We start from the raw sequence: 22,438 nt of genomic DNA, 5'->3' as shown, positions 1-22,438 counted from the left end.
AGCCTTCCATGCATGAAAGGACCCCAGTCTCCTCAGAAAGTACAGGTGACTCTGGCCCTTCTTGTTGGTGCTCCACACAAAACTGTCATTCAGGTGCACCCCCAGCTACTTGTAGGTCCTCACCCCATCCCCATCCTCACCATCAATAGTAGCAAGGAACAGTGCAGGCTTTGTCTTCCTAAAGTCTGTCACCATCTCCTTGGTCTTACTGATATTGAGCTGCAGATGATTCAGCTTGCACCATATGACAAAGGCCTCCACCAGGGCCCTGTATTCATCCTCCTTTCTCCCTTTGTACAGCCAAGTATTGTTGAGTCATCAGAGAATTTCTGCAGGTGACATGACTTATTGTTATATCTAAAGTACGAGGTACGAAGGTAAACAGGAAGGAAGCTAGTGCAGTCTCCAGTTGCATCAGTGCTGCTTATAGCCATGTCTGACACACAGCTTTGAAGCCACACAAACTATGATCTACTAGTCAGGTTGTCCATTATCCAGGATACAATGGAAGTGCCAATCTGCATTGAACAGACCTTCTCCCCCAGTGAGGGCTCTATGGTATTGAAGGCATATGAGAAATCAAAAAAACATTTTCCCCCCAGTGCTGTCCTGCTTATGCAAATGGAAGTAACCTCTGTTCAGCAGGTAGATGACAGCATCGTCGATTCCAATGTACTCCTGGTTGGCAAGCTGCAGGGGACCGAGGGCTGATCTGACCAGGGCCAGAGATGAGCCAGGACCAGCCTCTGTAGGGTCTTCATGATGTGTGAGGTCAGGGCCACTGGATGGTAGTCATTCAATACTTTTGTGTACTGGGACCACACATGTTTTCCACACAATTGGGACCCTTTCCAGGCTGAGACTCTGATGAAAATGAGCTGAAGAACTCAATACAGCTGTTCAGGACACACTCCTTCAGGGCCTTGGACTTCCCACTGTATGGTCCCTATGCTTTGCCGTGTCTGAATTTCCCCAGGGCCCTTCTCAACTGCCAAGTAGTGAAGGTGAGTATAATAGTGCCATGTCATGAAAGGCATGTCAGATTGAAAAGGGCCAGTGGAGATGGTGCAAGGATGATCTGCAAGAATAATATCATAAAGCTTTTTACTTTCAGGAAATGATTAAATTGTTCTCTTGATTGAGAAAAGAAGGTTAATAGGTGACTGTTTTAAAAGTTCAAAGTAAAATTTATATCAGAGTACATACATGTCACCATGTACAACCCTGAGATTCTTTTTTCCTGTGGTCATACTTAGCAAATCTATAGGACATTAACTGTCAATGAACAAAAACTGTGCAAATGTAAATATCAATAAATAGAACATGAAATAACAAGATAAAGAGTCCCTAAAGTGAGATCATTGGTTGTGGGAACACCAGAAATGGAATGAGTGTAGTTATCCCTTTTTCAAGAGCCTAATGGTTGAGGGGTAGTAACTGTTCTTGAAGCTGGTGGTCCGAGTCCTAAGACTCTTGTATCTTCTACCTGATAGCAGTAGTGAGAAAAGAACATGGCCTGGGTGGGGAGGATCTTTGATGATGGATGCTGCGTTTCTATGGCAATGTTTCATGTAGAAGTGCTCAATGGTCGGGAAGGCTTTACCTGAGATGTATTGGGCCGAACCACTACCCTTTCTGCTCAAAGACATTGGTGTTCCCTTACCAGGCTGTAATGTAGCCAGTCAGTACACTTTCCACCATACATCTGCGGAAGTTTGTGAATGTTTTTGATGACATGCCAAATCTCTGCAGACTCCTGAAGCACTGTTGTGCACTATTTACAATTACATTTATATGATGTGTCCAGGACAGGTCCTCTGAGATGGTGACAACCAGGAATTTAAAGTTACTGACCCTCACCACCTCTGAGTACTGACTCATGGACTTCTTGTTTCCCTCTCCGGAAGTCTGCTATCAGTTCCTTGGTCTTGTTGACATTGAGTGAGAGGTGGTTGTTATTACATCAAGTTTTCAACCTCCCTCCTGTATGGTGTACACCACCACCTTTGATATGGCCCACAACAGTAGTGTCATTGACAAACTTGTATATGGTGGTGGACCTATACTTAGCCGTACAATCATAGTGCAAAGCAAGTAGAGTAGCAGGCTATGCACACATCCCTGTGGTGCACCTGTGCTGATGGAGGTTGTGAAGATGTTTTTGCCGATCTGAACTGGCTAGGGTCTGTAAGTGAGGAAATCCAGGATCCAGTTGCAGAGTGAAATATTGAGGTCTTGTATATTTAATATTTTGGTAATATTTGAGTAATATTGTAAATATGTTATTTAGTTAACCTTTTTTTGTTTAGATAATTCATTATAGGTTATATGCAAAAGAACGTGAATGGCAATAGTCACCATGTCATAAGTACATGTCTTGCTAAAGCAACAGTGAAACTAAGATATGAATTCCCATCTATGGGTTTTTGTTTTCAATTAGTTTTATGTTTGGGAATTCCAAAACATAACAGTGGCAAAAAGGAAGTTTTAAATGAACCTGAGATGACTACCTACCTGTTGAAGTGCAGCGAGATAATCGAGTTGAAAAAAAATCACAGCAAGCTTTCTTTGCAAGAAGAGGGAGCCAGTTAAGTTTTTTTTTAAAAAAGCGAAGCACCTATTTTTTTCTTTGCAACGGGACAAAGACATTGAGTTTCAAAGAAAAAGGAAGAAAGCAGACACCTTCATGGGTTCATAAACCGTGAGTTCTGGGTGATAATAATCATCAGTAAGAAAAATAGCAGAAATGGTGAGCTACATCAGAAAGGTAGATGCATTTGATTATACAACAGATAACTAGATATGGTATATGGAGCAAATTGAGCAGTATTTTGAAGCAAGTGAAGTAGCCCATGCAAAGTGTGTGCCAGTTTTGCGGACTATACTAAGTGGAAGAGGAAACAATTTGCGTAGAAGTTTAACTGCTCCAAACAAACTAGCCAAAATAAACTTTGATACAGTGAAAGTAATGCAGAAACATTTAGAATTGAAAACATTATTGATTGCAGAACAATTTGGGCTTCATAAATGAAATCAAAAGGAAAGGCAGTCCATATCAGCGTATGTGGCTGAAATGAGGTTGTCTGTGCATTGTCAGTTCAGTGATGAGCTTAATAATGCACTGAGAGATTGTTTAGTTTGTGGAAACTTACAAGAAAGCATTCAAAAACGGTTCCTAATGGCACAACTCACATTTTAAAAAAGCAGTTGCATTAATGGAAACAGCAGGCAGAAACACAATTGAGTTGCAGTCAGGAATGAAACCAAGTGTGAACAAAATTGTGATGTCTAAACAGAAACCAACCTGGTTGAACAAATTGTGTCACTGCTGTGGCAGGGACTCACATACACTAGAGCAATGTGAAACTTGCAGAAAATGCAACAAAGTAGGACACATACAGAGAGCATGTTGGGCAGACAAAAATAAATAGATTGCATAGGGAAGAAAAACAGATTTAAAAAGTCAAATTGCATTTTCAAAAAGAGCAGTGATCTGCATGCTGTTGTTGAGCATTCTGATAATGATCAGAGTGATATGGGTCTGAGGAGCCTTAAGATTTACAATGTGAAAACTAACAATATTACTCAAATTCAAGCTCAAGGTTTATTATCATTCAACCATACATGAATAGCCATGAATACAGTGAAACAGAAGAGCATTACTCTGGGCCAATGTGCAAAACATAGTACCAACAGTCACATGCAGCACATAAAGCACAAATAAGATATCAGTAAAATACAGTCACACAAAAACTATAGTTCAAGACCCTGAGTCCGTGAGTGTTGCAGGAGTCTGCAGCTGAGCACAATCCAACTTGTTTTCTGCCGAGTGAACACCGGGGAAACAGCATTAACTCCAGCCTGACTCTATGTGACTCCACCTCTGGTGGACCGTAATGATCACCTCTCTCCTGGGGGGGCTGTAAACTGGCGACAATACAGCCTGAGGCTTAATTCTCGACATTAGCAATGTCCAATAGGATCTTGTGATCACAAGAAAAGTGATAAAGATGATCACTCGCAGATGTTCAGCAGGGTCTTGCGTCAACAAGCAATATGGCTTACACCAGAAGTGAATGGTAAATTAATTAAAATGGTATTGAACACTGGCTTGGATGTTTCTGTTATTCCACAAGATCAGTTTCAATGGCAATTCAAAGTGACTGAACCGAGGCCTGCAGATAACCAGCTAAGAACTTACACTGGCGAAAAGATAACTCCTGTTGGAATGACATTCGTAGCAGTGAAATCCAACAGCCAAAAGGCCCTGTTGGGCTGTATGTGGGAAAAACAGGAGGCCCAGCATTGTGGGCCCATAGGTGTCTGACATAAATATAATTTGATTGGATTTCCATCTACCGTTTGCATGTCACAGCCCCAGCAATAGAGCCAAGGGTAAAATAGTGTTAATTGGAAATGCCACACCCAGATTTTGCAAAGCCCATCTGGTTCAGTGTATTGTCCGTGATAAACTAGCCAGTGAGCTCAAAGTGGAGCCCATGAGCAGCACCTGTGGTGATCTTAATGTCACCGTCAACCCATACTGTAAGTAGATCTATACCCTCTTCCCAGGATAGTGGATATCTTTGCAAACCTGTCTGGAAGAAAGCACTTCAGCAAAGTAGACTTCACTGCAGCCCATCTACAGATGGAAGAAGAGTCCAAAGTGTTTCTCACCATAAACACAAACAAAGAGCTTTATCGTTATCATGGGTTTTACTTTTGCAATAGCATTTACACCTGCACTCTAGCAGAAAGCTATGGACCAGGTGCGGTAAGGCTGTCCAGGCGCTCAGTGTTAGCAGGATGACATCATTGCTACTGCTAAGGATGATGAGAAACATCTCCAAAATTTCAAGGCTGTGTCGAAAAGATTCGAAGATTGTGGCCGAAGAGCACGACGCAACAAGTGTGATTTCTTTGAACCAAGTATCACTGTGGTCGCACGATTTATACACAAACATTACTGAAGTTTGCTGAGAAAATACAAGCGGTGGTGGATGCCTCAAGGCTAAGGAATATGTCACAGTTGCGGTCCTTTTTAGGATTTGTCAATTAGTATAACAGGTTCCTGCCAAACCTGACTACTGTGTTCCACCCCTTGAACTCATTCCTACAGATTGAGAACAAATGGCAATGGACAAGTCAGTGTGAAATGGCTTTCAAAATGTCAAGAAAATGGTGATGTCAGACACTGTACTCATACATTATGATTCACATTGTCTAGTGAAGCTTGCTTGTGATTCCTTGCCTTATGGTACATCTGCAATCATGTCACATATTATGGTTGATGGAAGTGAATGGTTCATACCCTTTACATCACGTTTCCTTACCACTACAGAGAAAACTTGCACCCAGATTGGCAAAGAGACCTTGAGTCTGGTTTGGGGTATAAAGCATTTCAACCAGTACTTGTATGGGAGAGAGTTTATCCTCATTACTGATCATCAACCACTAGTGTTCATTTTCAATCTATGGAAGGGTGTTTCACTAACAGCAGCAGCACAAGTGCAGAGATGAGCTCTGTTTCTTGGAGGACACAATTACATGATTGAATTCAAGAGGACGACTAATCATGGAAATGCTGATGGATTGTCCCATTTACCCATGTCCTCCTTTTACAAAATTTACAAAGGATATGTCCACATGACATATTCTCCCTAATGCAAGACAAAAGTCTCCCTATTATGGCAGGGATGATCCAAAGGGAAACCAGAAAAGACCCCACACTGTCTCCGGTCTATATAGCCACCAAAAGTGACTGGAATGTGCAGCAGAAAATCCAGTTCCCCCATTTTTTTTTTACCAGCACAAGGATGAACTTGCCCTTGAGAGGGGTTGCTTGATCTGGGGACTGACAATGGTTAATCATTAAAGCTGAGAGCTAAAGTGTTGGAAGAGTTATAGTACATGCCAGTATACTAGGAATGGTAAAAATGAAAGTGTTGGGTTGGCTCGAATCTTTGTCTGTTGGCCAGGGGTGATCAGCAGATCAAACAGTTTGCCATGCACTGTGTGGTGCCAACATGTCCACAAGTGCCAGGATCAGTGCTGCTCGCCTTTATTGGGAATGAACTGCATTGCCCTGGCAGAGTGAACACCCTTGTCAGGAAAGATGGTATCCCACAAGAGTAAGAGATCCTCCAGAGCTATTAAATCTTTAGGCCTGTATGGGACAATTTAAAATTTGCTATGCTGTGGATGTCTATATAGTAGTTGTATATGTATGTAATATGATATACATTCTATATTGAGTTGGAGTTTATAGCTAAGCAGGAAAGAATGTTGTGTGGTTAAAATGTTGGTAATATTTGAGTAATGTAAATATATTGTTTAATTAAACATTTTTTGCTGTTTAAATAATTCATAAGTTGATATATAAGTATATCAACTTATATCTGAGTCTAAAGCCTCCGTTGATCACGGGTAATGAGTTCTTGTTGTCTAGATACATAAGCCTGGGCTGTACGATATGGAGAGCAAGCTACTGTCCATGTAGCAAGCTACCCCTCTCCATGCAACTGATGAACCCAAGGGAACAGCAGCACTGATACCATCAACTTGTATACATGTATGAAGCTTACTATACAATATATGTAAAAGTATGTGAATGGCATATGTTATCATGCCACCACATCATAAGTGCACATCTCACTGAAGTAATAATGAACTAAGGCATGCATTCCTGGCTCCGTGTCTTTGCTTTCATTAGTTTTGTTTTGGATTTAAAAACTTAACAATAATAAACATTTTCACAGTTATGAAAACCAAAAATCTGCAAATGTTGGAAATCTGGATAAAAAAACAGGAAATGCTGGCAGCACTGAACCTGAGTGCTTTCAGCATTCTCTGTTTCCGGTTCTTTAAAGTCATGATGGGTTTGAACGAGTGAATACAGAAAGAATGTTTCCTCCTTCAGAGAATATAACACAGCCACCGATCAATTCAACACCGAATTCAGAAGTAGCTCCTTTATCTTCAGTTGCATGTTTAATTGTAAGCTGTGCTTCAGTTAGCAGGCGTTATGGACTTTATACGTACGATGAGAGTGCCCCAACCAGCAATCCTATGCACAAATGAGAAAGGGCAGCTTGCATTGATATTAGTTAAATACATATAAAGATGAGATATTTTTACCCCAAATAATTGAGTACCCCATCCTAGACTGAAACATTACATGCATGCATTAATGTAGAAGTATCTTGAGAAACATTCCAGTTAAAGATTCAAATCCTTTGATGTGCTGCATGCTTCACAGTGTTGCTCTTCAGAGGAATATCGTCAGGAATGTCGTGTGATGTGGCAGAAAGCCAGGGAGAAGAGCATCTTGAAGATCGTGCCTTTATGGTTCTAATTGTCTAATGTTTATAGTATTCACATTGTTCTAATCAGCATTGCTTTAAATCCTCCATGCAGCTTGTAAATCTGTGACATCTGGTTACATACCATTCAAACATTTGAAAACATTCTTGAAACACAACTACTATGTTGTAGCCAGATTGTTATTAAATGTTCCTTTGTCAGGACCACATGTTTTCTTCAAGGGTATTGCTCCTTGGTGATGATGCCATATATGTGCTCAACCTCGTGCTTAATCTGGCTCAGCAGTAGACAGATCCAGTTATATCTTTGATCTCAGAATGCTATCTTTATTTGTAGCTTCTTGGTTTAGATAAACCAGTCTGCCATTTCACATCAATATAGATAGATTACTTTTTTATGATGAAGATCATTTTTCTTATGTCCTAAATGCTACCTCAAATATTATTTAGCAGATCATAATTTAATATCATAATATTTGTTAGTTTTCCAAGTGTTCTGAAATCATCAAAATAGTACATTTATTTCTGTGGACAGCTAAGGGTTGTCACCTTAATGGTGGGATTCTTTACCTATTTCAGGATCAAGTTCATTATCTTGAAATGGCAGTACCATTCGTTGTGATGGAGTGTGGCACCATCAGAGATATCAAGTTCTGATCAAGTGTTTAACTGAGGCTCTGGTCCTTTTGGACAGCTATAAAGTATGACATAGTTAAAATCTGAAGAAGTGCTGTGATCATTATTTACCTTTCAACCAGTATCACTTCGTAGATTGTCTTGGATCAAGCCTTTTGGCTTGACTTGCTGACCACAATTCCCATCCAAAGACCTGACATATTGTTTGCTTTGTGGAATTGGTTCCGAATGGCAGGGATGCCTGAACTACTATTGTGAAAGGCTTTTTAACAGCTTGTAAATATTTGTGACAATTGGAAGCATTTCAAAATTATTCAAATAGATCTGAATAAATAAAATCAACTAATATTTAAATTAATTAGAAGCATGTTGAAGAGCTAATTAAATTAATATAAAATAAATAAAGCATATGTAAACCCTGACTTTAGCAAATCTGTTCTCTGCTGCAGCCCTCATGATGGAACAGACATTCATATGCACTGGCAACTGACCCTCAATATATTCAGACCACTATTTGATCATGCATATGTGGAAGTCCAAATTGTTCTGAGATGAGAATAGCAAGCTTGGACCATTACTAACTAGGCTTTGCATGTACCGTTTGTGATACTTCCTCAATAATAATGACAATGCTGTCTTACTTTCGTTTGAAAGACTTGCGATTATAAGAGATATTTACAAAGTGAGTCTTACATGCTCTGCTAAATAATATTTTTATAAATACCTTTTATCCAATGATTATTGTTTCTTGCTAAATGAAACATATTGGTTACCTTAATGAGAAGTGAAATTTCCCATTGTTTGGATTAACATCTACTACAAGAGAACTCAAGTACTGTAACTATTTTTGGTGATCTGCTAATTTAAGCAATTTTGAAGATCATTTGAAATTTTCAAGCACTGGTATTTGATTGAATTGGCCATGACACATATTGATGTTTCAGAACAAATGTGACTCTATCAATGTCTGACAGACATTCAGTTAATGATCAATTTATTTCATATGACCGGTTTAGATTATTATACATTACTGAATTCCAAGGTTGAGCTCTTGTGGTCATTGCACATAGCGCTATGTTCCTTTGAGGTAAATCATTGTCTTGGGCAGGCATTTCTCAACTGTATGCAATAGCAAATGAGTTATCAACGCGTCTACATGAGGTTATATTACTGATCCCTTGGTATGTATTCTTTCACTCAAGTCCCCAAAGCTCATGCTTGTAACTTATACTGTCAGGTTAATTTTAAATTATAACCATGTAAGTTCTGTTAAGCATTTTTTGAGAGACATGTCATGCCCAGCTGCTCTCTATATTTTAAACAACCTGCTGTTCAATGCACGCACTTGATTTCCAACTGTTTTCTTTTATCTATATATTATTGAATAGTCCTAAGTAGAACAGTAAATTATAAGTTTAAATATCACTATCCATAAGAATTTAAATATATCCACATTGTTTAACTGTAACCAGAGAGCATGTCTTCTTTAAACCTTTAAGTTTGGTTAGGATTTATGGCTTTAATAACAGCTTCAATATTTTAATAAATTCCACTAAAGTATGAATGTGCAATGCTAGAAGAGCATGATTAAAACCTAGTCAATTGTAAAAACCTGTGAAAATAGAATACTGCTGTGAACCATCAAATGTAATTCAACTTCTAATAAATGTGTTCAGTTATGTTGTATGTCATCGGCAGTCATTCCCTTAAAGTTGTTTTGTCATCGATGCAGATAGCCTGATGGTTCAACTCCCTAACTGATTCTCCTCAGTTTTATGATGAGGTTTACCCCATCAATGTTGCTGTATTTCATAAAACTTAATGATTTTTGAAAATCGCTTTGCACCAATGTTGCAATGCTAATAACCAAGTATCAAGTGATTTTCCTGTAATTCTGTTCACAGTCAAATTTATCCGAACTAGAGAAGGAAGCAAATTCTCATGACATTTTGGAGCAGGTCATTTTGAATATCGGCTGGCAGGTGGCGCTATTTCAAAACTGAAGAGGCCTTGCTTTCTGTATTCTGAATGCAAATGAATGCCATGAAATATTACGATATAAAACAACTTTGTTTACATTATAAGTAGATAATCGAAGAAATACACTGTATAAGAAGAAAATTAGGATGAAGACATTTCAATTATTACTTACATTTAATTACATCATAAAAGTACTGAAAAGCAACAATTCAACATAATGCTAGCTATTCTAAAACTAGTTTAGTTGGTCTGCATCCTTTAGTTTCACATAACTTTATCTTTGCCTTTCTTTTCTGTGTGTCTGTGTGTGTGGGAATTGAGGCAGTTATCCTGGCATTTATTGAGTGAGTGGCCTGATTGTGTTGAGGTGGACAGTGTGGGTGTTGCTGGAGTACAGAGAATGGAGGTGATAGATATCAGTGATGTGTGTGATCACTCAAGCTGAAGTGACCTTGCAAGGGGTAATGTATTGGTGGGCCCTCAGCTGGCTGTATGGGCTGATCTGGGATCCACATATTCCGGCGCAGTGTGGGCAACAGTAAGTAATGGCTGTGGTTAGTGGTTGTTCAGTCTCTCCTTTTGCATCTGCTGCTTGTTCTCTGCAGCACAGCGGAGGTTATTCTCCTGCAGCACAACTCCCTCCTGTACCGATTTCCTCCAGGCCTATCTATTGAGTCTTCACAGCTTTTTGGGAAGAATGCATATTGCTGCATGTGACACTGTAACAGTCTGTTGATTGCATTTGTTGATGTTTTTAGCTAGGTATACATGTGGTTTGTATCATGTGGTTATTTGAGTTACTGTCGCCTTCCTGTCAGCTTGAACCAGTCTGGCCAGTCTCATCTGAACTCTTCCATTAACAAGACATTTTTGCCCACAGAGCTGCCACTCACTGAATGTTATTTGTTTTTCGCACCAGTCTCCCTAGAGACTTGTGCATGAAAATCCCAGAAGGTTAGCAGTTTCTGAGATACTAAAACCACCCCGTCTGGCACCAACAATCATTCCACAGTTCTGATGGTTGGTCTGAACATCAACTGAGCCAATTAACCTTGTTTGAATGCTTTTATGTATTGGGTTGTTGCCGCATGATTGGCTGATCAGATTTTTTAAAAAAACAAGAGAAATCTGCAGATGCTGGAATCCGAGCAACCAGACAAAATGGTGAATGAACTCAGCCGGCCAGGCAGCATCTGTGGAAAAGAGTCCTGCCAGAGGGTTTGGGCCCGAAATGTTGACTGTACTCACTTCCATAGATGCTGCCTTGCCTTCTGAGTTCTTCTAGCACTTTGTGTGTGTTAGTCCATTAGATATTTGCATTGACGTGGCCACTACCGAATAAAGTGGCCACTAAGTGTATTTGACAGAAGGGCCACTAAATGAGAATACAGGTTATGTTAGGAAGGGCACTTGTTTCAGTGAGAACCAGTGAACAAAAAAAAACACATTTATGTCTTGTTAACTTTATGATAGATTGTAATATATTTATTCTTGTTAATTACCATGGTATATTTTTGAAGCAAAAGGAGAATTGCTTTTTAAAATGTTAAGTTTTTCAGCTAACGTTCCAGTTTGCACTTTGATGTAAGGGTGATCTAGAGAAATCATTTCAATATTTTCATTATTGAATGCTTTCTATTGGCTGAAAGAGCTGAGATGGACTATTGGATACTTATTGCCCACAGACTCTCCATGGACCAAAGCTTTCCAATACATACACACCACTTTCACACATAGAAAATGTTGAATGAAACAATGGAGTTTTGGCAATTACAAAGCAGCATCCTAGTTTGGAATCAAACCTTTGTGAAAGGACAAGATATCATCATGATTATTGTTTGACTAGACTCAATCACACAATGCTATAACAAAATCCTGTTTCAAAGCTCATCCTTAATATGCTCAGTTTGAATTAAAAGGGTATGATGTGTAATTTTATTCTGTTGAAGCTCATTTATATTATAAGGGAATGTGGAATTATTTTTTGAAGAGTTGTTTCTTTACTCCTTTTTATGTCATGCAAGAATATTTAATTACATTTGGTGACAATGGAGAGAAAATTTATTGAAGTGCTCAGTTTGGGTTTAAATTTAAAATGAGAAAATATTTGTTTTTAGCTTTTCTCAAATTTGTTTGCCTTAGCAAGATAAGTTTGCAAAAATGAAAGCAGGTGCGGAGTAATCTATTTTTACAGTTTGGATTTTTACAGATTTGAATGTCTTGTAGTTTGTGATTTAAAAAAATGTCTCAAAGTTAGCAATATGATACTGAAGTGATGGAGATGCCTCTTTTAGCTTCATTTTAAAATGGATAAGTACCATGAGCTCTATAAATGGTTACTCTCATTCTATTCTTTAGCTATCTTGATTTCCTTATTCTATTGATGGGATTGCTGGCAATCTTTTGTGATGCAAGTACACTTTCTTTAGAACTCAAACACCAAAGCCATCTGATATGAAGTGGCATAGGCAGGATTGGCTTGTCTTTGCTGACAGTAAACTTCTTTTGAGATTTTTGCAGCCGTTTCAAGGATGTCCAATCCCAATGTATTCATATCAAGCAGTAACTGGTAACATTGGGATATATTTGATGACAGTTTGCTGGAAAGTTTTCTCAGTGATAGAAGTACTGTAATTGCTTTGCATTGTATTTATGCAAACGTAGAACACAGTAAATAATACAAGGCCAACTAATGTGGCACAGATTCAAAGTCTAACATTCCTGAACTCCCAATTTCTGGAGTTTTACTCTGAGGAAGTACAAAACCTCAGAACAATAGTTATCACCTGTCATCTTTTCTGGCTCCTCCTTATGATAGGTTTTATCTGAATCGGGCACAGGATTTTCCAAAAAGAATTGTTCCAGCCATCTTCAGTGTTAAAACTCTATGGCCTCGGAATGTAAATACATTTTTCGTTATGTTCTACTGCTCAAACCCTTGATCACGTTGCTGGCGGGTATGGAGAGCAAATCAGAATCACGATTCTTTCATCCTCTTTGTAAGATTTGCTCTTATCTTTATTTTCATCTCCTTGTGAATTTAGTGTAATTATAAGCTTGCCATGAACATACTTCCCTCACCGTGCCAAATCACCCTGGTGATCAAAAACATTATCTATAAACCACCTGTTTAAAGTGCAGTAAAACAAAGTGATTATTTTTTAAAAAACAGATAAACTCTCATTTTTAATTTAGTTTAGCTAAGACTAATAATAGAAATTTGGTTTCAAATGTACAAAATCTGGGTATTACAAAGTTTTCATATAGCTGCCTTGCATCTCTACTGGACCAATAAACCAATAATAATTAAATAAAACCAAGCTGCTGGTAATTCTCAGCAAGTTGGGCAGCATCTGTGGGAAGAGAAATAGATTTAATGCTTTAGGATTAACACCGTTAGTCAGAACTGAGAAAAGAAGGAAACAAGTAAGTTTTAAATTGCAGTGAGAGTGGGAAAAGGATGAGTTGGATAAAAGGAATATTGCAAATGGGAAGCGGCATTGACAGTTGTGGGGTAATGTGTAAGTGAGGGCACTTGATTAAATGAAGGTAAATGGAGAAAACATGAGCAAGGGAATGGAAAAAGCTGTAAAATACAGGCATTTACTGAAAGAGCACTAATGATCATAGAATCTGCAAAATACAGTTTCAGGAAATAAAGATTAGCTTCACCTGCCACATGTAGTTTGAAACCTACAGTGAAGTGCATCATTTGCATCAATGCCTAACGCAGTTGGAGGCTGTGCTGGGGACAGCCTGAAAGTGTCACTATGTTTCTGACATCAACATGGCGTGCCCACAACCTACTAAGCTGTACGGCTTTGGAGAACACACAAACTCCTTCCAGACGGTGGCAGGAATTGAACCCTGATTGCTGGCGCTGTAATAGCATTACACTACTGCACCACTTCATTGCGTTTAGTCTGAGCTCTACTGCACTAGTGTTTCAGATCAGAATCTGAATCTTTTTTTTTCGCAGATAAATGAAATGAAATTTGTTGTTTTGAGGCAGCAGGACAATGCAAAGAGATAAAAATCTATACATTACAAAAATAAATAATGCAAAAAAATGAATAACGGAATAATGTTAGTGATTTTATGGACTGTTCAGAAGTCTAAAGACAGGGAATTGTTCTTAAATTGGTGACTGTGATCTTTAGGCTCCGTACCTCCTTAGTAAACACAAAGTACACTGCAGATGCTGTGGTCAAATCAACACGAACAAACAAGCTGGATGAACTCAGCAGGTCAGGCAGCATCCGTTAAAAGCAGTCAACGTTTCAACGGATGCTGCCCGACCTGCTGAGTTCATCTAGCTTGTTTGTACATGTTGAACTGTACCTCCTTGATGGCTGTAGTGAGAAGTGGGCAAGTCCCAGATGGTGAGGATCCTTAAAGATGGATGCCATCTTGAGGTACTGTCTTTTGAAGATGCTCTTGACGGTGGGAAGGTTGTGCCTCTAATGGAGCTGGTTGAGTCTGTGGTGAACTTGTAAGAATCTTTGGTGACATATCAAATCTCCTCAAACCCCTAATACGTAGAGCTGCTGGTGTGCTGCCTTCTTGATCAAATCAATATGTTGGGCTCAGGATAGATTCTCTGAGTTGTTGCTGCCCAGGAACTTGAAGCTGCTCACCTCTTCCACTACTAATCCCTCAATGAGGACCTGACTTCCCCTTCCTGAATCAGTCCACAATCAGTTCCTTGGTCTTGCTGACGCCTCTCAACAAGCCAATCTTCTTACTCCTGTAGATCTCATCATTGGTGTACCAAAGCAGTAGTACGTTAGTGAAATTATAAATGGCATTTAAATTCTTCTTAGGCGCACAATTATTGCTGTAGAGCAGTGGGCTAAGCATGCACCCCGAGGTGCACCTGTGTTTATAGTCAGTGAGAGGAGATGTTTTTACTGATCTCCATGAATTGTAGTCTCCTAATAAGGATGTTGAGTATTTTGATTCTATTACAGGTATTATTCTATTATGGATTTATTGAATATGCCTGCAAGAAAATGAATCTCATGGTTATATATGGTGGCATATATGTACTTTGATACTAAATTTACTTTGAACTTTGAATATCTGGTTGCAGAGGGAGGTTTTAAAGCGTGGTTATTGATACAGAAAGAATGTTGGTGCTTGACACTGCTATAATTGATTAAACAGTAGCATGTCTTGGGTTGACTGGGTGCTCTCGAGCAAAGTGGTGAGATTGAGCTTGTTGGTATGGCAGTCGCTAATTTGCATTGATCCTTGCTCAGGCCATAAACAGCACCTCAAACTATTTCTTTATAGTAGATGTGAATGCTACTGTGCATTAGTTGTTGAGGCAGAGAATTTAATTCCCATGTCTGATCTGCTGCTACCCTTTAGTGAGCAACACAAAATTGTGGCAGTTCTCCGTTGCACATGGTGGTGAATTTAGTGCAGGGACAGCATGTCCATTAATCCAAGTGCAGATGAGCAGCCACAAGAGACGAATAGACTACAGTTGTTAGCCATTTTTGGAGTGTTGGAACATAACTGAATGTTTTTTGTTTAAGTCCCTTTGCTTTGCTTTTTAATTTTTGATAGTTTGAATATTTTGGTAGTTTCTGAACGTTTTTGCATGTCTATAAATGTCAAAAGTCTCTTGAACCAATGTTTCAGCAGCTTTGACATCTGGCATGGATATAATGGAATATCTGACTGGCAGACCAGTTTGTGCAGCTTCAGAGCTCTATGTCAGACGTGGCTATAAGAGCACTGGGTCACCACAGGGCACTATATTAGCTTTCCTCCCCCTTACCCAGCATACCTCAGACTTCAGATACAACACTGAGTCGTTGAGATATTTCCGCAATATCCTGAAAAGGGAATGTGAGCAGCCAGAAATCATGGTACATATTGGTGCCAGTGATATAGGTAGAAAAAGGGAGAAGATCCTGAAAAAAGAATACAGGGAGTCAGGAAGGAAGATGTGAAGCAGGATCTCAAAGGTACTAATCTTGGGTTTGCTGCCTGTGCCACGCAACAGTAAAGATAGGAATAGAATGAGGTGGCAGATAAATGTGTGGGTGAAGCATTGGAGCACAGGGCAGGGATTCAGATTTCTGGATAATTGGGACCTCTTTTGAAGCAGGTGGGACCTGTTCTTAAGGGACTGGTAGCACTTGAATCCAAAGGGGACCAATATTGTGGGCAGGTTTACTAGAGCTATTGGGACTGGTTTAAATTAATACGTCGGGGGATGGGAACCAGTGTGATGGAGCTGAGCACGAGCCACAGGTTTACAAGTAGATGATGGATGCAACGTGAATGCAAGTAAGGAAGGACAAGCCAATGATTGGGTACAAATGCTAAGAGTTAAATTGTACTACAGAAGCAAAATTCAAAAGGGTGAAGAATGCAGGACTGAAGGTGCTGTATTTAAATATGCCTAGCATTTAGAATATGGTGGACGTAGTCGTGGCGTAATTAGAGGTTGGTCAGTATGATGTTGTGGTCGTGACTGAAAGAAGGCCAGAGTTAGGAGCTTAACTTCAAAGGACATGCTTTGCATCAAAAGTACAGGCAGGAAGGTACAGGCAGTGGCCCTTCTGGTAAGAGATGGAATTACATCTTTAGAAAGAGGTGACATAGGTTTAGAGAATGTTGAATCTTTGTGGGTGGAGTTAAGAAACTGCAAGGGTGAAAAAAACATATATAGGACCTCCAAATAGTAGCCAAGATGTGGAGTTGAGATTGCAAAGGGAGCTGGAAAAGGCATGTAATAAGGGTAATGACACAATTGTAATGAGGAACTTCAATATGCAAGGAGATTGGGGAAAATCCGGTTGGTGTCAGATCACAAGAGACGGAATTTGTTGAATGCCTAGGAGATGGCCTTTTCGAGCAGCTTGTGCTTGAGCCTACTCAGGGAAAGGCTATCTTAGAATGGGTGTCGTGTAATAACCCTGATATAATTAGGGAGCTTAATGTAAAAGAACCTTAAGAAGACAGTGATCATAATATGAATGAATTCATATTGCAATTTGAGAGGGAGAAGCACAAGTCACATATATCAGTATCACAGTGGAATAAAGGGTATTACAGGCATGAGAGAGGAAGTTGCTGAGGTGGATTGGGTGAGAACACTGTCGTGGATGACAGCAGAGCAGAGAGACTTGATTTTCTGGGAGCAGTTCACAAGGCACAGGATAGATATGCCCCACAAAAGTAGTTCTCAAATGGCAGGGCTAGCCAACTTTGGCTGACAAGGGAAGTTAAGGTCTGCATAAAAGCCAAGGAAAGGGTATACAATGTAGCAAAAGTGAGTGGGAAGTTGGATGATTAGGAAGTCTTTTAAAAATCCAACAAAATGCAACTAAAAAAGCCGTAACAAGGGAAAAGTTGAAATATGAGGGCAAACTAGCCAGCAATATAAAGTAGAATACTGAAAGTTCTTTCAGTAATATAAAGAGTAAAAGGGAGGTGAGAGTTGATATTGAACCACTGAAAAATGATGCTGGTGAGGTAGTAATGAGGGACAAAGAAATAGCAGATGAACTTAACAGGTACTTTGTATTTGTCTTCACTATAGAAGACACTAGCAGTGTGCCAAAGGACCGTGACTGTCAGGAAGCAGGAGTGAGTGCCACTGCTATTACAAAGGAAAAAGCGCTTGGCAAACTCAAAGGTCTTAAGGTGGATGTCACCTGGACCAGATGGACTACATCCCAGAGTCCTGAGAGAGTTTACTGAAGAAATAATGGATGCATTGGTCATGATCTTTCAAGATCACTTGATTCTGGCATGGTCTGGAGGAGTGGAAGTTTCCAATGACATTCCACTCTTTAAGAAGGAAGGAAGGCAAACGAAAGGAAATTGTAGGCCAGTTAGTCTAACCTCAGTGGTTGGAGATACGTTGGAGTCTATTATTAAGGATGAGCTTTTGGGATACTTGGAGATTAATGATAAGATAAGTCAAAGTCAGCATGGTTTCTGTAAAGGGAAATCTTGCCTGACCAATCTGTTAGAGGTCTTCAAGCAAGTAATAAGTAGAGCAGACAAAGGAGAGGCAGTAGATTTCACTTACTTGGATATTCAGAAAGCATTTGTTAATGTGCAACACATAAGGCTGCTGAGCAAGATTCCATCTTTTGGCATTACAGGAAAGATAGTGGCATGGATAGAAGAATGGCCGATAGGCAGGAGTAAATGGAAATAAAGGGGGACTTTTCTGGTTGGCTGCCAGTGACTAGTGGTGAACCTCAGGGGTCAGTATTGAAACTGATGCTTTTCACATTGTTTGCCAATGATTTGGATAATGGAATTGATGGCTTTGTGGCAAATTTTGTGAATGATACGAAGATAGGTGGAGGGGTAGGTAGTGCTAAGGAAGCAATGTGATGCAGCAGGACTTAGACAATTTGGAAGACAGTGGGAAATAAATGATAATGCATTTCGGTAAAATGAACTATAGTGCAGACTATTGTCTAAATAGGGAGAAAGTTCAAATATTAGAGGTGCAGAGGGACTTGGGAGTCCTCGTGCAAGACTCAAAAGGTTAATTTACAGGTTGAGACTGTGGAAAAGAAGGCAAATACAATGTTAGCATTTATTTCAAGGGCAGTAGAATATAAAAGCAAGGAGATAATGCTGAGTCTTTATAAGGCACTACTTTGGTCGCACTTGGAGAATTGTCAACAGTTTTGCGCCCATATCTCAGAAGGGATGTGCTGTCACTGGAGAGAGTCCAGAAGAGGTTCACGAGGATGATTCTGGGAAAGAAGGGATCAACATAAGAGGAACATTTGGCAGCTTTGAGCCGGTACTCACTGGAATTTGGAAGAATGCAGGGAGATCTTATTGAAACTTCCCTACCAAATGTTGAAAGGACTAGATAGGGTGGATGTGGAAAGGATGTTTCCTATGGAGGGGGTATCCAGAACTAGAGGGCACAGCCTCAAAATTGAGCAGCAACTTTTTAGAACAGAGGTAAGGAGGAATTTTTTTTGGCCAGAGTAGAGAATCTGTGGAAAGCTCTGCAATAGACTGTAGTAGAGGACAAGTCAGTGGGTATATTTAAGGTAGAAGTTGATCAATTCCGTCAAGGCATCAAGGATATGGCAAGAAGGCAGGTGTAGGGGGTTGAGTGGGATCTGGGATCAGCCATGATAGAATGGCGGAGCAGACCCGATAGGCTGCTCCTGTGTCTTATGTCATCTGCAGCAATTCTCTGATGACTCAGCAATATTTGGGTGTATTAAGGGGAGGACGGGAGGATGAATACAGGGCTCTAGTGGACGACTTTGTCAAATAGTGCAAGCTGAATTATCTGCAATTCAACATCAATAAGACAAAAGAGATGGTGAAGGGCTTTAGGAAGACAAAGCCTGCACTGCTCCCGGTTACTATTGATGGTGAGGATTTAGATGTGGTGAGGACCTACAGGTACCTGTAGGTGCACCTGGGTGACAGACTTGAGTGGAGCACCAACACAGAGGCTGTGTACAAGAAGGGCCAGAGTCACCTCTACATCCTGAGGAGACTTGAGGTACTTTGGAGTATGCAGAACTCTCCTAAACATGTTCTACCAGTCTGTTGTTGCCGGTAGAATCCTCTGTGCGTTGGTGCTGGGGCAATGGCACCAAAATAGGTGGTGCTAACAGGCTTAATAAACTGATTAGAAAGGTTGGCTCTGTTATAAGAGTCAACGTGGACACACTGGAGTCTGTGGTAGAACAAAGGACCCTACGGAAAATCCTGGCAATTCTGGACAATGTTTCTCACCCTCTGCATGCCACCTTGGCTGAACAGAGGAGCACTTTTAGCAATAGAGTCAGAGAACTGCGTTGCTGCAAACAGTGCTATATGAGGTTTTTCTTAGCCTTGGCTAGTAGACTGTATAATGAGTCAACCTATAGCCAGTAAAATGATGATCCTTTCCTGTTAGACTGAGGTACTTACTTTTTATTCTCTCTCCCTCTCCCTCTCTCCCTCCCTCCCCTCTTCTTGTATTTGTATCTCTGTTCACCTGTAATGCTACTGTGATACTAATTTTCTTTGGCATCAATAAAGTATCTATCTATCTATCTAAAGTCGCTGCAAAAGTGTTTTTAAACATTTTTGTGGGCTGGTTTTTCTGGCCCAGTGAATATGCAGGGTTCAATGCTATTTCTGGAGCTGGTTTCATTCAGCAAGTTTCTCTTTTGAGATTCACACTAGGTAAGCGCAGAAGAGGTGCATAAAACATTTGCAGGTAGTTTATCATTGCGTGTGCATTCTGGGCCATTAACTTGAGCTGAGTGTAATGTTCCAGGGTGTTTGACAGAAGTGTTAACAAACAAAAAAGTAATGGGAAATTAGGGCAGATGACAATAAGTTGCATAAGGGAACTTTTTAAATGAGGAATGATAGCTGGAATTCCAAAGCTTTGGTTCTTGGTAGCTGAGCAGAGATTAAAATTTGGGGTTATTTAAGCACCCAGGATTTGTGGGCGCAGATGTGTCAGAGGAAAGGAAGATGTTATAAGGATAGGAAAGGATGGAGAGATTTTAAAACTGCGTGTAAATACACTATACAGTTAATGGCATAGAGTTTGATTTGTTTTTCAGGGAGAAGGAGGCCAGTTAGGGATTTGTTGGGATAGTCAAGTTTGGTGGTAATGAAGGCACAGAGGACAGATGAGTTAAGCCAGCGATAGAGCTGTGTGATATTGCCAAGGTGGAAATAAGAGATGTTGTGATGACTTGGATATGTTGCCCAGAGTTTGGCTGAAAGAAAGTGCTACAGCAGTGAGCGGTCTTGGGGCGGGTGTAGGGATATGCAGGACTCGAGTTTAGAAAAACATTTGTCATAAAAGGGAATGGGATCAATAGGGAATGATATTAGTAATGCAGGCCAAATTTGAAGGCAGCCGAATACTATTTGAGGGCACTTGTGGAGAGTGGCTTTCAAGTGTTTGTTCCATCCTTTAAGTGCAAGTTATTTTTACAGCTGCTATAAACTTTGGTTTTCAGCTCAGTCTGATAACTCTTCTAGACCTTATGCCTAATTTAGGCTGACATATTAGGTGTACTGTATATCAAGGTAACCACATATTGGTTAAACCATTATCAAACTGTCTATCATCCTGGTGCATTTGAGTGAGAAAAATACCTTATCAGTGATTAATGAGATCAAAATCCTTTTAATATTGTAACCAACATTTTTCCTTCAGAATTACCCCACCCCTTGACCAGAAGTGTTTGGGCTGCTGTGCCATTAAATACAATGGTAACTGCTCCAACATTGCAATATTATATTTTGGTTACCTCAGCCCTCACCTGTTACATATCTCTTCTTCTTCCTTGGATATTCTTAGGTATATCCACTACCTTCTACAGGCAGATTCTCCACCTTTTCAGTAAAATCCTAAGTATCTCACTCCTATTTTGGCACAAGTCCATTCTAATTGAGGATTGCTGTTGTCATTGACTGTGAATTTTGAATTGCTTTAGTGAGGTTTCTGTGATATTTTCTGCCAATTCTATAGAGTACAACAATATGAATTAAACAGCAACTAATTGCACTAATGTGTAACCCTTTGGTTCTCTAAATACGAAGATAAAACTTATTAACTCATGGTTAATGTTTTAAAATCTTAACAAGGATCTGACAACTGAAAACCAATATAGCAGGAGAATAATTTTCAACAACTATAAATTATGATTTATACAATTATAATCAGTTTATTTGGATGTAGTAGATTGACCTGATTGGTATTTTTCAATATTAAACAATTAATAGTAGCTGCTGTTGATCCCAGGGGATCATGGGTATGCGCCTCTGGTGGACTGTGTCCTCTTCAGGACGCGAGCCTGGGTGGGAAGATTAGAAGAACCGGCTGTTGCCCATGCAGCAGACTCCCCCTCTCCACGTCACTGATGTTGTCCAAGGGAAAGGCAAGTGCTGATACAGCTTGGCACCAGTGTTACCGCAGAGGTTGCTAGAGTGAAGTTGTAAACATCAAACGCCTTAGGGATCCCGGCTCTGGATTTCTTCCCGGGGTTTACTCCCGAAGCCTTTCCCACAAGGTATGGCCACAAGGCAGCAGAGACGCAATTAATAGAGCTTTATAAAAATATCTGTTGGCTTATTTAAGAGTGGTAATCTGATAAGTTTTCTTTAAAGCAGATTCCATCAATGCTCAATCATGGTGCAGCCAACAATATTGAAATATGTTAGAAGGGAAGCTGTGGGGAAATGTTTGAGGAAAGGATTACTGATTTGGGGTACTGTTTACTCCAGCATTTTCATTTGTGCCCCAAGTATAAATTCTGGCCAACACATCAGTCACTAACTTTTAAAACACTAGTTCCCATTATTGAGACTCAATTTAATTTCAGTTTTGTTGAAGGAGCATTCAATATATTATATACTAAGAATGATATATTTACTAACAAATAAAAATGAAATGTTTGCCCAGCCTTTTACCAAATTTTCAGGCATATGTGTTCTACATTAAAGTAAATAGTTAAAACCACAACATCTGGAAA

General features: G+C 39.7%; 1 protein-coding gene across 7 annotated transcripts in view; it reads left to right on the top strand.

The window, feature by feature from the left end:
- Window positions 1-22,438, top strand: part of ldah (lipid droplet associated hydrolase) — a 316,978-nt gene that overhangs the window by 27,912 nt on the left and 266,628 nt on the right. The window contains exon 1 of one of the 7 annotated variants that reach the window (XM_059981802.1): window positions 2,175-2,232. The exons of 5 other annotated variants lie outside the window; for them this stretch is intronic. The gene's annotated coding sequence lies outside the window, so the exon portion shown is untranslated. Of the gene's footprint in view, window positions 1-2,174; window positions 2,233-21,650; window positions 21,977-22,438 lie in introns of those variants that run through there. One more of the 7 variants, XM_059981800.1, reaches the window with a different exon arrangement.

The sequence above is a fragment of the Hypanus sabinus genome, chromosome 10 (assembly GCF_030144855.1).
Source record: "Hypanus sabinus isolate sHypSab1 chromosome 10, sHypSab1.hap1, whole genome shotgun sequence".
In the NCBI taxonomy this organism is placed as follows: domain Eukaryota; kingdom Metazoa; phylum Chordata; class Chondrichthyes; order Myliobatiformes; family Dasyatidae; genus Hypanus; species Hypanus sabinus.
Note: the sequence above shows the minus strand (reverse complement) of the source record. Positions and strands in the feature narration are given on the sequence as shown.